This window comes from Hipposideros armiger, unplaced genomic scaffold (genome assembly GCF_001890085.2).
Source record: "Hipposideros armiger isolate ML-2016 unplaced genomic scaffold, ASM189008v1 scaffold_2, whole genome shotgun sequence".
In the NCBI taxonomy this organism is placed as follows: Eukaryota; Metazoa; Chordata; class Mammalia; order Chiroptera; family Hipposideridae; genus Hipposideros; species Hipposideros armiger.
The window spans coordinates 3,975,330-3,989,926 of NW_017731352.1; positions in this window are offsets into that span (position 1 = coordinate 3,975,330).

The following is a 14,597-nucleotide window of genomic DNA, read 5'->3' on the forward strand; positions in this document are numbered from 1 at the left end:
GTGGGTTGTTGTTATTTTATGTAAAGTGGTCTGCAAAAAGTCTTGCTGATTAAGTGATATTTGAGCCAAGGCCTGAAGAAAGTGAGGGAGTGAGCCATGAGTATATCTGGAGTTCAACATTCAAAGCAGAGAAAACATCCAACGTTAACACCTTGAGGGTAGAGAGTACTCCATGAAAGAAACAACAAAGCAGCTATTGTAGCTGGAACTAGTGAATGTATCTCAGAGATATTCTGTATCATGAGAACTTTCTAAATCTTTTTTTTACATCTGCATCTTGTTCTATACTATGTGTGTACCATAGTTTAAGAAGTCTCTGACTGTTGGAAATTTAAGAGACTTCTGGTCTCTTATGATTGCAATGAATAACTTTTATCAGGTGTCCTTTTGTATATAACTTGCCTCCCCCCAAACCTCAAATCCCTATTCCTTTGTTTTGTTTAAGATAGTATATAAACCTCAAATCAAGTGGCTGCCTTCTTGAGTCTCATATCTTTGTAAAACTCCCATGTATTGAACCCAGGAGGGTAAAGGGAAAAGATTTTTTTCTCCCCTATAATTACATTACTTTTGGAATTTATTGAAGTTTCTTTGTGACCTAATTATATTAGAATTAATTAATATTGAAAATGTTCCATAGATACAGGAAAATAAATTTTTAGTTATAAATTGTTTGATATATAAATATTCATATATATACATATAATATAAATATTGATATATTAAATATAAAAATTGTGTTATTTAGGTTTTATCTTATGACTATGGCCTAAAAGGAATGTAAATTAATCTCTCTTATACTGATGTTTTTATTTCTCCTTGTATTTCCCCTAGCTTTTTCTTTATTAGTGTATGTTATTTGTTATATAGATATTAATAAGAATTATCTCTTTTTTTGTGAATTTCACAGCCTTATTATTAAATAACCTTGTCGCATTTAATGATTTTTGGCCAGAATTCACCCAAGTCTAGTATTAGGATCATGATCTCTGCTAAACTATTACACTTGCTTGGTAAAAACAGATTTTCTCACCCTTTTGTTTTCAATTTTTCTTAATCATTTTGTTTTATCATTAGGTTTTACTTTGTGATCTAATATGAGAGTCTCTTAATAGGTGAATTTGGCCTAGTAACACTTATTGATATGACAATTACGTTTGAGTCTATTGTCTTTATTATTGTTTTTGTGGTTTTAGTGATAATTTAGAAGGTTTGTATTTTTGTTCTAGTAGTTACCTTTGTAGTGTTAGAGAACAAAATTCAACCAAGTAAACTTGAAGATCTAATTGGCTTTATTAAGTGATTCATGAATCAGGCACCATCCATCCAGCAACTAGAAAGGCACTCCTAAGGGTTGTACAAAATGGAAGGTTTTCATACAAAGAAAGAGGGTGGGACTAAGAAGTTAAAAAAAGTGGATTATTTCAGGCAAGGATACCTCCTTTTAGGGGAAGGCAAGGGATCTTATCAGGCAGATGACCTCACTAGTATTGCTCAGGAAATTCTGAGTGATTGGTTTAAAATTTCACTCCTTAGGAAAGGTTGAAACTGCAAACCAATAGGTTAGTTATTAAGTTTTGGTTTGGTGACATGGCTTAGCAAATGTGACTTTGGCCCTTTCTTTCTTTCTTTCTTTCTTTCTTTCTTTCTTTCTTTCTTTCTTTCTTTCTTTTCTTTCTTTTTTCCTTCCTTCCTTCCTTCCTTAATAGTAGCCTTGTTAAAAAATAATTTTCAGTGCTTGCTTCAGCAGCACACAGACTAAAATTGGAATGATACAAAGAAGATTAGCATGGCCGCTGTGCAAGGATGACACACAAATTAGTGAAGCGTTCCATATTAAAAAGAATTTTTTTTTTCGGAAAAAAGTAAAAGCATGACTCTCACTAGAACAGATACAAGAATAAACATGTGTTAAAGAATTTATTTTATTCCTTCTTATCAAGGGGATTAGACAGGTGTTATAATAGGTTCAGAGGGAAAGTCAAAGAAACACAAATTTAAATAGAATAAAGGGATTGAATTACAAATAGAGGCAAAACTGGCTTTTGCAAAGGGGAAGGAAGTCAAAGAAAACTCTGCCAAACAATACAGATTTGCATATCTGTTATTTACCTACAAAGAGGTGCAAAATAGCTTAAAGACAATGAGCAGGGCTAGAATTGGGCAGCCTGGAGGATGTGCTATAGATGATGCATAGTTTTTTAATTGAAGTACAAAATTTCTTTCTATAAGTCTTAATATTATGTGGTACCCTTTTATTCCTCTATTTCTTTAGACATATCTACCAATTTTATTTATAGGGTGAGCACTCATCCTGGCTTCAGCACTGAAAATCCCATGTCCTAGAAAACCCCTCAGTCCCTGGAAAATCAGGACAGTTGGTCACCCTAACTTTCTGTTATAAACATTGATGGACTTATTATATTTCCTCTTCCTTCGACTTCCTTTCTGAGGAAGTTCTTTATATAGTGGTGGTCTGCAACCTTGGCTACGCCTGAAGAAGCTTTAAAATGTCCTGATGCCTGGGCCCCACCCCATAGATTTTAATTTAATTGGTTTGGGGTGTGGCTTGGGCATCTGGGATTAAAAAACAAAACTGTACATATAATTCTAATGTTCAACTAAAGTTGAGAACCATTGGTATGTAAAGATATGGAACTATCTCCAAGATATAGTGACTGAAGAATATTGTGTATAATATAATACATACAGTGTGTGTGTATATCATTATAATGCCACCATTATGTAGAAGATGGAAAAGAAGAAAGTATGTATTTGCATATATATGTGTGTGTGTGTGTATACACATATGAATATACACATTCATATATATGTATATATGTATATATGAATACATATGTATATATGTATATATATGAATATATATGTATTCATATATATATGATTATGAATGAATGTGGAACTTGGAGTTCTGTGCTTGGATGTGGCTATGGCAAGCATCTTCTAAGATGGCCCCCAGTGATCCCCACCTTTAGATATTTACACCCTTGTGTAATCTCCTCCTCAGTGTGGGCAAGACCCATAACTTGCTTCACCCAATAGAATATGTGACATGAGATGGGATGTCACTTCCACATTTAGGTTACATAAGATAGTGACTTCTCTTTTGCTAGCAGACTCTCTCTCTTCCTGGCTTTGATGAAACGAGTTGCCATGTTACAGAGGCCTACATGACAAGTAAATGAGGGTGGCCTCGGGCCAACAGCCAGCAAGGAACTGAGGCCTTCCATCCAATGACTTTTTTTTTAAAGATTTTTATTAGGGGGATGGGAACAGTGCTGGGGAATTGGGGAAAGGGAACAGACAAGTTGCTGTTGTTTTTGTTCAGTCTAGTTGTGGAGGACGTTGCTTCACTGGCCCAAGTTGGCACCATCATTGCGCTCTTCCCGGTGGAGGCAGATCAGTTGCCGGCTTCTGGACAGCCGCTCACTGTGGCTGCTGGCCGCTCACGCTGGCTGCTGGCTACACACGGTAGCCCATGGCAACCCACTGCCACAGGGGCTGCAGCCTGTGCCATCGCTGGCGACTCATGGCAGCCCAGCTCCAGGTTGAGCTGTTGTTCAGCATCTTAGCTGTGGAGGGCAGTGTCACTGGCCCTCATATGTGGGATCCGAACCGGGGCCCTCTGGCATCCCAAGCCAGTTCTTAACCACCACGCCACTCGGCCAGCCCCATCCAATGACTTTTGAGGAGCAGCTTCTTTCCCACTCAAGCCTCCTGATAAGACCCTTGCCCCGGACAGCACCTTGTGAGTGACGCTAACACAGAGTACCCAGCTAAGCTCTACCCAGATTCCTAACCCACAGAAACTATGAGATAGTAAATACGTGCTGTTTTAAGTCACTAAGTTTGCAGTAATTTGTCACATAACTTCCAGCATTATTGGAAGTGTTGGCTTTCATCCCTGGCCCCCAGTTAGTGGCCAGTCATCTCTTCCCAACCCCTCTTCATCTTGAATCTTGAGGGGTTTCATGTTCATCTCTGTAGACACCCAGCTTTCTGCCACCTCCCTGAGGCCTAACAGGTACGCATATCCAGCTTGCACTATCCATGGGAGCAATGTTGCCCTTGGGAGGACAGGCCAGAGGACAATTCCAAGCAAACCCTGGGAATAGCTCAGAGTCATCTATGCAGGGAATTCCAAGGTCCTAGGTACTCAGAACATTTTAGAAGAGGGGCTTCAGGTTCTTGACCCCTCCTCCCCAACTTTCCAACCCACTGGAAAGGACATGGCTAGAGAAGGGGCAGAGCAAGGCCTTCTAAAGCACAGGGCCAAGGCCAGGGCCCCCTCCTTCTCACTCTAAGGCTAGCACTGCACTCATAAGAAGTGCTGGCTGAGGGCCAGGTGGATTGAATCAGACCTGGAGAGCTGCCTGAGGAGCATAAAGGAGCAGAGCTGCCGCACTTCTGAGGGGAATCTTCAAAGGCAGCTGTGGGTTGAACTGGACCATAAAAGCAGGAGGGCTTAGAGGAGAGCGGAGGAATGGGAAGGACTCCAACAGGGCAGCCAGAACTGAGTCAGTGTCTCCCAGTGATACAGTAATAGTTTCTTTAAGGCAGAGTGTTAGGAGTTTGGGCTATGCAGCCGGAGTGCATCTGTTCAAATCTTGCCTCTGTGCTCTTGTTGTATGACTTCAGTGAAATTACCTAAACTCTCTGAGTATCAGTTTCCTCATCTGTAAAATAGGGATAATAATAGTACCTACTCCATAGGTTCCTGGAGAGGATCAATGCATGTAAAATGCCTGGAACGCGCTTCCTGAGTGTCAGCTATTGTTAAGGAAACTGAGGCTTAACTGGTGATCTTTTGGCTCCCAACTGCTACTTGTCTTGCCTCATAGGTCAGAGGGAAAATTCCGTTGCTAGAATACTCATTTGCTCAACAAGCATGTATGGGAACTTTCAGAGCATGGTCCTAATTAACACCCTCCTTCCTCAGACTCTGTGAGAACTGTAATGGAGCAATGGGACGCTGCTGCTGCAGCGTGGAGATCTGGTAGTCTCGGTCGCCTCTTCTGTGAAGAGAAGAGGTTACCAGTGTGTCTCTCCAAGTGTAGGCCACAGACCTGTAGCCTTGGCATCACCTGGATCATGTTAGAAGTGCAAAATCTCAGGCCCCGCCTCAGAGTCAGAATCTCTGGGGCTGCCCCCTGAGAATCTGAATGTCTAACACAGTCTCTAGGTGATCTGTTGCTCATTAAAGTTTGAGGGTCACTGGGCTAGACTGTTAGAGGTCCTCATAGACCTGGTGCCACAGACCCCCTCAGGCACTGATGCGGGAAGCCTCATGGGCTTGACTTCCTGGGCCCCACCCTGGACCATTGCTGGCCTCCTCCAGAGCAGTTCCACTTTTATAGGCACCTGTGGAGTTCTGAGGAAACAGATGTTCCCATCTGCCCATTAGAGTTTAGAAACTGCTATTTATGGTCTGAGTGTTTGTGTCTCCTCACATTCATATGTTGAAATCCTAACCCCCAAAGATGATGGTATTAGAAGGTTGGGCTTTGGGGAGGTGTTTAAGTCTTGAGGGTGGAGACCACATGAATGGGATTTGTGCTCTTTTCAAAGAAGCTCCAGAGGGCTTGCTACCCCTTTCTCCCTGAGATGATATACTGAGAGGTCTGTGACCAGCAAGAGCCCACATCTGCCCATGATGGCACCCTGATCTTCAAAACCTAGCCTCCCAAACTGTGAGATGTAAATTTCTGTTGTTCTTAAGCCACCCAGTGTGTGCTATTTTGTTACAACAGTCCAAACGCACTAAGATACAGCTGAGCTGGGGGACCCAGTGCAAAAAAATGCAGGGCCCCTTGTTCAAAAGTAGGATTAAAGATTTTTTCTTTCTTTTGTGGGCTCCATCTTGATTCATTATGTGTTTTAAAATTTGCTATTTAATGTCATGGCATCTCAGGTATGGTGAGACTTGCAGGGTGACCACAGATGTCACCCTCCCTGTGTTTGCACCAGGCTCCTCTGAGAGTACTGCAGCTTACATGGTGACTTCTGAGCTCTAGTTGGAGCAATAGTGATTGCAGCTGGAAGAAAGTGCAACCAGCAGCAACCTGGTACTTAGGATGATTAATGAATGTATTTGGAAATTTCCTCCTGCTTTGGCCTCAGCCCGCACCTGAACTGTGGTCGATGCAGCAGTACATTTCTATATAATCTCTGTTGACAGCTGGGATGAGGGAAAACCCAAAAGACTAACCCAATTACAGTAAAGGAGAGATCTGGTTGCTCCCTGTTTGACAAGGTGAACACAAGGACACACAATTCGGGGATATTGCTTTAGGATCAGCGAGCTGCCGGCACAGGAAGTTCTTTCCTGTCTAGCTCCCTAGCATATTTTTACTTTGTGGAAAATGGTGGCTGTCACTCCTGGCCTGTGTCAAGTAGGGTGATGTGAAGGGAGCCAAAGTGATTGGGTTCCATGTACCCCCATAGTCAGGCCTGCAATAGGTTTGCCCAGCAGATGTACAGTGGTAAGAGGCCTGATCAGGGACTTGGAAAAGCTGGGGCCTTTTCTGATTCTCTCTCTCATGGGGTGGCCTTGGGTAGACATTCAACCTTCCTGAGCCCCAATATTGTCATATAAAGGTATTGAGTTAGATTATTCACCAGCTCTATCTCTCCTTTACTTAACATTTCATATGGTTAAGGATTTAAAAGAGATGTGTCAGCCTGTTAAGTTACTTTTACAAGAGGAGCATTAAGAACACAAGGCGGAGTGGCATATAAACCAGAAGGTGGGTTGGAGTTACACCCTGAAAGGCTAAGAGGTCATTAGAGTTTGATGCTTCTTTTATCGGCAATGGGGAGCCATTGAAGGCATCCAAAGAGGGAAGGGCTGTGTTTAGAGCTGAGCCTGAGAATGATGTAGTAGGATGCCAAGTTTCAGAAGAAATGAGGATAAAAGAACCCAAGTAAGGGGCCATGCATACCTACCTGTCTTCGCCGTTACCAGACAGCACCCAACTGCCTTCCTAAGGCTATACTAATCCACGCTCCCTCCAGTAAGCTAAAAGAGTTCTCATTTCCTTATATTCTCACTATCACTTGGCATTGTCAGACCTCTACATTTTGGCCAACCTGATGGGTATAAATTGGCATTTCATTGTAATTTTAACTTGCATTTCCCTGATGAATATTGCATTTGAACATCTTTTGTATATTTATTGGATATTTATGTTTTCTCTTCTCTGAGTTTCCTGTTCAATCTTTTGTCTATTTTTCTTTGTTATTTTAACTTTTTTCCCCTATAGAATTTGGATGCTAATCTTTTGTCAGTTATATGCAATGCAGATGTGTTTGCCCAGTTTGTACTTGGTCTTTTAATTATATTTATGATGACTTCAGAAAAGTAATCAGATAATTTTAACAGTTGAATTTCTCAACATTCAAATTTATCGTTTGTTCTTTGGTATCTTTCTGAGAAATCCTTTTTTTACCCTCAAATCATAAAGCTATTTGTTATTTCTCCTATATTTTAAAAAGTTTTAATATTTTCCTTTCAACTTTAGGTCTTTGCACACCGAATTTATTGTTGTATATGGGGTAGGATAAGGTAAGGAAAGAATCCGATTCTATCTTTTCCCACATGGATACCCAGTTGTCTCAGCCCACAAATTGAATGGTTCATGGCTCAGCTCTGCCGCCCAGGGTCAGAAAGCAGGTGAGACAAGTGAGGTGGCCACTCTGAGGGTCATGAGGGTCTGCAGCTGAAAGCGAGGGCCTTCTTTAATTTTTCACCCTCAGTGCCTTTCTGTTAGTCTTCCCTTCCAGGGGACCCAGCTCATAGCAGAAAGTCTTGTCCTGACACCAACACACACGAGACTTTGGGTCTCCTGCCCAGGAATGTTGGTTCCTGAGACAGAAGAGTCTTTGTGAAAAAGGAGAAAAAGGAGCCCTGAAATCTCCTGTTGGCTCTAGGCTGAGGAAGGAGGGGTGCCTGGGACTGGGGGGGCGGGGGCAGGATCCGGTTTGGTACCTCTGAAGTGTGTGAGAGACTTTAGTTTTCTGAGGCTTCTGGGGCAATGAGTTGGTGCATTCAGGGCCTTTCCCCTTCATGCTATCTTGAGGGGACCCTGCAGGATCTACTCTTTGACTTCTCCATAGAATGTGGGAGGTGCTTGAAGGTACCCCAGAAAGTTGAGGCTACTGCATAGACGTGGAAAAGATAGATTTTCTTTCAATTCTTCTAATTGTATCTGGGAGAAAGCCTCCCTTTGATCTAACCTGTCAAGCCTCTTTAATTCCCTTTTTTTTGTAAACTCCTGGAGACTGGGCCTCAGAGTTTGGAGCTTTGGGAGCTATGGTATCAGACTAGATCGTTTTGTTGGCACTGTATTTGTTTATCGGGGGTTGCCTTCTATTCTGACAGTGATGGCAGTTTGCTATTAGTGACGCTAAGGGAAACTTTCCTTTTTAATACATGTATTTGAGCAAAGAAGTTTGCTTTATGTATGTAAAATCACACTTACGCGTACATTTCGATAAAGATGTGTAGGAAAGGAGGGTCAGCAAAATGATGGTGTTTCGGTGATTTTTGTACTCCTTATACTTTTTTTGTGTTTGCATTTTTTACAGTGAGCATACATTATTGACATAATCAGAAAACAACTATTTTTGTTATGGAGAAAGGTATATATGTTCAAAGGAATGTATTAAGTACATAATAATACAAGGAATGTATGGCTTTGGCAACATGGTTGACTTAGCTTGGTTGACTTCGCACTGGGAGGCTGAGGAACAGAGCCCAGGCAAAGAGCAAGGACAGCCTTCCTGTCATGGGAAATTTGGGCGCCTACTGTGGGGGGCTGAGCTTTATCTTTTCAGCACTGTTCAGAGGATTTCATTTCAGAATCTCAGTTACAACTTTTGAATCAGGTAAATCATTGATTGTTTGAAGAGACGGGGCCAAGTTTCTGTGGTATGTTAGATCTTTGCCTCACTGGCATTTAGACGCCCCAGGTTGGGGTGGACAAAGGGAATTTGGCCAGGGTCTAGACGTCTCTTATTGGAAATGCTGTCCTGTGAATAGTCTGTTGTACCAAAGCTGATAGGTGACAGCTATCTCTCTTCTGGGCTGTTCCCTGTCTCCCAGGGTGACCACTGTCTGGCTCTCTTCCCAAAGAGTCTGGGCAGCTGGTGCCAATTCATGGTGCTGGCTGTTACCCAACGTAGGGCATCATTTAACAGGAGCCCCTGGGGCAAAGGATTCCTGATGTGTAGCCTGAGGAATCCTTGGTTCACTGCTCTCAGGAAAAGGCTTTTTCAGATCACACCCTGAGTTACTGTTCAATCTTTAATGGAGCCAACACAATCCAGATGCAACAAGGAGCAGACAGTGAATCCTAGCTCATCCTTGGGGATTTACCTGGCTTTATGGTCTGAGTTCTGGGCATCTGATTATGGGACAGATGGGGTTTGGGCCAACAGTGTCTGTCATCATGAGATAATACAGACCATATAGTCACTACTCAGTAGGCACTGTAATCAGTAGGACAAGACTGTCACATGTCACAGGCTCTGCCCTCCTGGGGGTGGCAGTCTGATGGAGAAGGCAGACAAATAATGGCAGGTATGAAGAGGGTTTGCAGGAGTGGAGAGGGCCAGGAGGTGTGTCTGAGCAGGAGACATTTAGACTGAAACACTGTGGGGGAGGGGACATTTCCCCCTCTTTTCCCTCTTAGTTATTCTGGCTGCTCTAATAATCAAATTGACATGAGACAGATGAACAGAATTTAACTATATATGTGTATATGGGGTTTTGTAAGAATATGGGACTGAAGGGCCGGCCGAGTGGCGCGATGGTTAAGAACTGGCTTGGGACGCCAGAGGGCCCCGGTTTGGATCCCACATATGAGGGCCAGTGACACTGCCCTCTACAGTTAAGATGCTGAACAACAGCTCAACCTGGAGCTGGGCTGCCGTGAGTCGCCGGCAACGGCATAGGCTGCAGCCCCTGCTGCAGTGGGTTGCCATGGGCTACCGTATGTAGCCAGCAGCCAGCGTGAGCGGCCAGCAGCCACAGTGAGTGGCTGTCCAGAAGCTGGCAACTGATATGCCTCGCCCGGGAAGAGCGCAATGATGGTGCCAACTTGGGTCAGTGAAGCAACGTCCTCCACAACTAGATTGAACAACAAAAGGACAGCAACTTGTCTGTTCCCCTTCCCCCAATTCCCCAATAATAAATCTTAAAAAAAAAAAAGAATATGGGACTGAAGACAACTCAGGCAGTTGAGGCTTAGATGCCATCTTGAGCTAAGGAGAAAGGAGGTGGGTAGTGGTTTAAAGGAAAGTAGGCAATTCACTGGTAGATGGGAAGGAACAAACATTTGCCGGGCCACCCAGAAGTTATGGGACACAGAGGAGAGTCTAAGAAATAGATTTTCTAGGTTCCTCCTTGTCTACCACACTTAGTTTATATTAATGTATCGTTATCTATGGCGATAGCTCCCTTCCTGGAGCAGGTTCTCTGTCTAAATTCTTTTAGGCAGTTTTGGGGAAGATCAAATGTTCTTCTTGAGTCTGGTTTCTTAAAAATGATCAGCTTAAAATAACCATCTCCCCAAAAGGCATATTTTGGGGTGGCAAAACTCTGCTCCCCTTCAACACAAAAAAAGAGTTTGCCAGGTGGGGAAATGTCGGGAGGAGTGATCCAGGATGAGGAACAGTATATGTAGAAATCCAGAGGCCAGAGGGACCCTGCTGTGTTTAGATGGGAGATGCCCTTTAGGTGGTAAAGAAGAGAGAACAGAGTGGGAAGATGGGCAGGTCCTAGATTGTTTAGGACCTTCTAGGACAAGAGTTACCAACTGAGAGCGATTTTGTCCCCCAAGAACATTTGGTGAGATTGTCACAGCTTGGTTGTCACAAATGTATGTTTGGGGATGTGTGAGGGTGCTACTGGCATCTAGTAGGTAGAGGCCCTGCACGGATGCTGCTAAACATCCCGCAACGCACAGGACAGCCCCTGGAAACAAAGAATCACCTGGCCAAAATGTCAGTAGTGCTGTGGTTGAGAAACTGGGACAACTTTAAGGACTTGGTTCCTTATTCTAAAGCCAAGGGAAAGCTCTAACAGGAGTTAACACCAGAGAGGGACATGATCAGATTTATGTTTTAAAGTGGTCAGTCCAGCTGTTCTGAGGAAATTTTGAGATCTAACTATTCTAGTTTAGGGCCACTCTTTTAGTAGTCTGAACCCTTTTCTTCAGCTTGGGAATTTCCAGCCTCTGTGATTTTCTTTTCCCTGCTGAGGCTTACCCTTGACTGCTTTGTGGCTATCGAGGTCTCTAGGAAAACCCATCCAGGTCAGGGAAACCAATTCAGATACTTAGTAAGAGGACACAGAACAGGGGTTTTCCATTTGGGCATTATAAGCACAGCACTAGGGCCTACAAAATGTTTAAGGCCCATGTGACAGGCAGAAAATGGCCCCCCAAAGATGAACATGTCATAGTCCCCAGAACCTGTGAATATGTTACTATACATTGCAAAGGGATTTTGCAGATGTGATTAAGTTAAGGAACTTGAAGTGGGAAAATTATCCTGGATTATCTAAATGGGTCAATGTAATCACAAGAGTCCTCATAAGAGGGGGACAGAAGGGTCAGATTCAAAGGAGATGTGGTAATAGAAACGAGAAAGAGAGAGAGAGAGGGAAAGAGAGCGATTGGAAGATGATATGTTGCTGGCTTTTGAAGATGAGGTTAGGGCCAATGCTGTAAGATAATAAATTTGTGTTCCACTAAATCTCTGGCAATTTGCTAAAATAGCAACAGGAAACTATTATAATACAGCCTGGACAACATTTTAATTAACTCTGAAGTAAAAAAGGAAAACTGCAAGATAGAAATTAATAAATGTCATTTATTTTTAAATTGTTTTATAATATTTAACACATACAAAAGGTATAAAGACGAATATGAGGTGTGATAAAAAATATGGTGAATGTTTAAATAAAAAATTTATTATAGTAAAAGAGACATTGCCATCAATCCCCCTCAAAATATGCCCCCTCGCTTCAAACACACTTACCCCATGGTTCCTTCCACTTTTTGAAGCAGTTCTGGAAGTCTTCATTTGTGAGTGTCTTTAGTTGCACTGTCATGGCTGCCTCGATGTCCTGAATCAATTCAAAACGTTTACCTTTCATGGTCATTTTGACTTTAGGGAAGAGCCAGAAGTTGCACAGTGCCAGGTCCGGTAAATAAGGTGGATGAAGACACACCATAATGTTTTTATTTTACAGATATTGCTGTATACCAGAAGTGATGTGTGACACCGAGCATGGTCATGATGGAGGATGAAACTGTTTGCCCATTTCATGTTAATGCGTTGTTTGTGCTTCATGACATACGACACACTTGAAAACACGCCTCCTCTCAACTGTAGCTCACACACAATTGACCATTTGACTGCACCGAACAGCTAAAACTTGTCACACACTATTACTAAGGTTCGATGTGCCACTTCCTGTATTAAGATCCCTGCCTTTCTGTTGGATGGCAGCAGCATTTACTGTATTTTGTGATCACAACAGAAAGGCTCTGTGTCACACATTGTTTCTGGTATGGCAATTTCTGTCAAATAAAAACATTATGGCATGTACTCATCCACTTTATTCACCGGATCTGGCACCATGCAACTTCTGGCTCTGCCCCAAAGTCAAAATGATTGAGGACATCAAGGCAGCCATGACAGTGCAACTAAAGACACTCATGAAAGAGGACTTCCAGAACTGCTTCAGAAAGTGGCAAGAATGATGGGATAAGTGTGTTCCAAGTGAGGGGGGTTATTTTGAGGGAGATTAATGGCAATGTATCTTTTACTGTAATAATTTTTTTTTATTTAAACATTTACCGTATTGTTTGATCATACCTTGTATAACACATAGTCAAGTAATACCCACCCAACTCAAGAAATAAAGCAGTTTTATTATAGCCGAAGCCCCTTGCAGGCCCATCCTGCATCTTATTTTCATACATATGTTATACTTGTATCCCTAAACAATCTGTAGTACTGTTTTGCCTGCTATTTTATGTACATGACATATGTGTTTTCTTATTCAACTTGGTTTTTGTATCTAGCATGTTTTGAGAATCATTCTTGTTGATTGATATAGTGACTGCATGTTACCCTATTGTAAGAATATGTCATGCTTCATTTATTTATTCTGCTGATAAACATTTAAGTTATTATCAGTTCAGAATATTACAAATAACGGGATTCAGAACAGGCCTCTCCAAGATGTGCCACTTTGACATGTGGATCATTTTGAGCTGAAGGCAATCGAGACCCTGTGAGCTCACAAGAAACTTTGATCTCTCCCTTAAATAATTTAAATTAGGGGCCTTGCCCATAATAAGAGTTATCAATGGAAATACCTTTTTATGACCTATCTACAGGACAGGGCAAACTTCTAATTACTGAATATTTGCTCTTCTTATCATCCTGCAAATGACCTTCCTCCCTTCTGAAGCCTTAAGTTTTCTTATCTCATCCTTAGCTCAAAATGTCATATATACCTCATTTTCCCTTTCTGTCTGTTTACCTCTCATATATGTGGAGTTCCCATGTGTACGTATGCAATTAAATTGGGTTATTGTCTCTTGTTAATCTAATCTGTCTCATGTCAATTTAATTATCAGACTGGCCAAAAGAACCTAGGAGGGTAGAGGAAAATTTCTTCCTCTACTACGCAAACAGTAGGGCCACACACATTTTTGTTCCTGTGTCCTGGTGCAGCTCTGCATGGGTTTGATTTTCTAAGGTTGATTCCTAGAAGTGAAACTGCTGGGACCTTGGATAAAGAGCTTTTTCAGAGAGTTCTAAACTGCTCTTCAAAGAGGTTAGGCCAATCTACACTCAACCAGCAATGCATAGACTTGGTGGTGATATTGTTAGACTAAAATTTTTGCTGATACGATGGATATGAAATAATATTTTATTGTGGTCTTAACTTTCATTTCCTGGATTACTATGGAATTGAGCCTCTTTTCGTATATTTATAGGTCATTGCTATTTCTTCCTCTGTAAACTGCTTGTTTATTTCTTTGTCCATTTTTTCTATACAGCTGGTTGTCTTTTTCTTATTAGTTTGTAGAAATTCTTCATATTATTTTGGATACTAATCCTCTGCAGCTCTGTGTGTTGTAAATATCTTCTCCCATTTTATGGTCTGTCTTTTCATGAAGACATGGTGTCTGCTGAGGCAGGGATATCATCATATTCCAAAGGAGCATTTGGTCAGAAATACAGTTTCATGATCCACCCGGGATTCTAGTCTATTAACATAGTGTCAAGGCCAGACTGGTGCAGATAGTTAAGCGGTGTTCCATAAAGCGATTTTTGAAGGTGAGGAATGTCTTCTGGACATGCTCAGTTTTGTTAATAATTCCTTATGTCATGACATCCAAATGTTTATTTAAATCCAAGATCACAAACTCAATGCCTACAGGGGGCCAAGTGGGTAACATAAAAGATTAACGTGGGCTGGGTGGGACATGCACTTGTTTGAAGCTGCCCTGTTTTAATCCTCACAACAACCCTATGAAGAAAATACCAGTTAT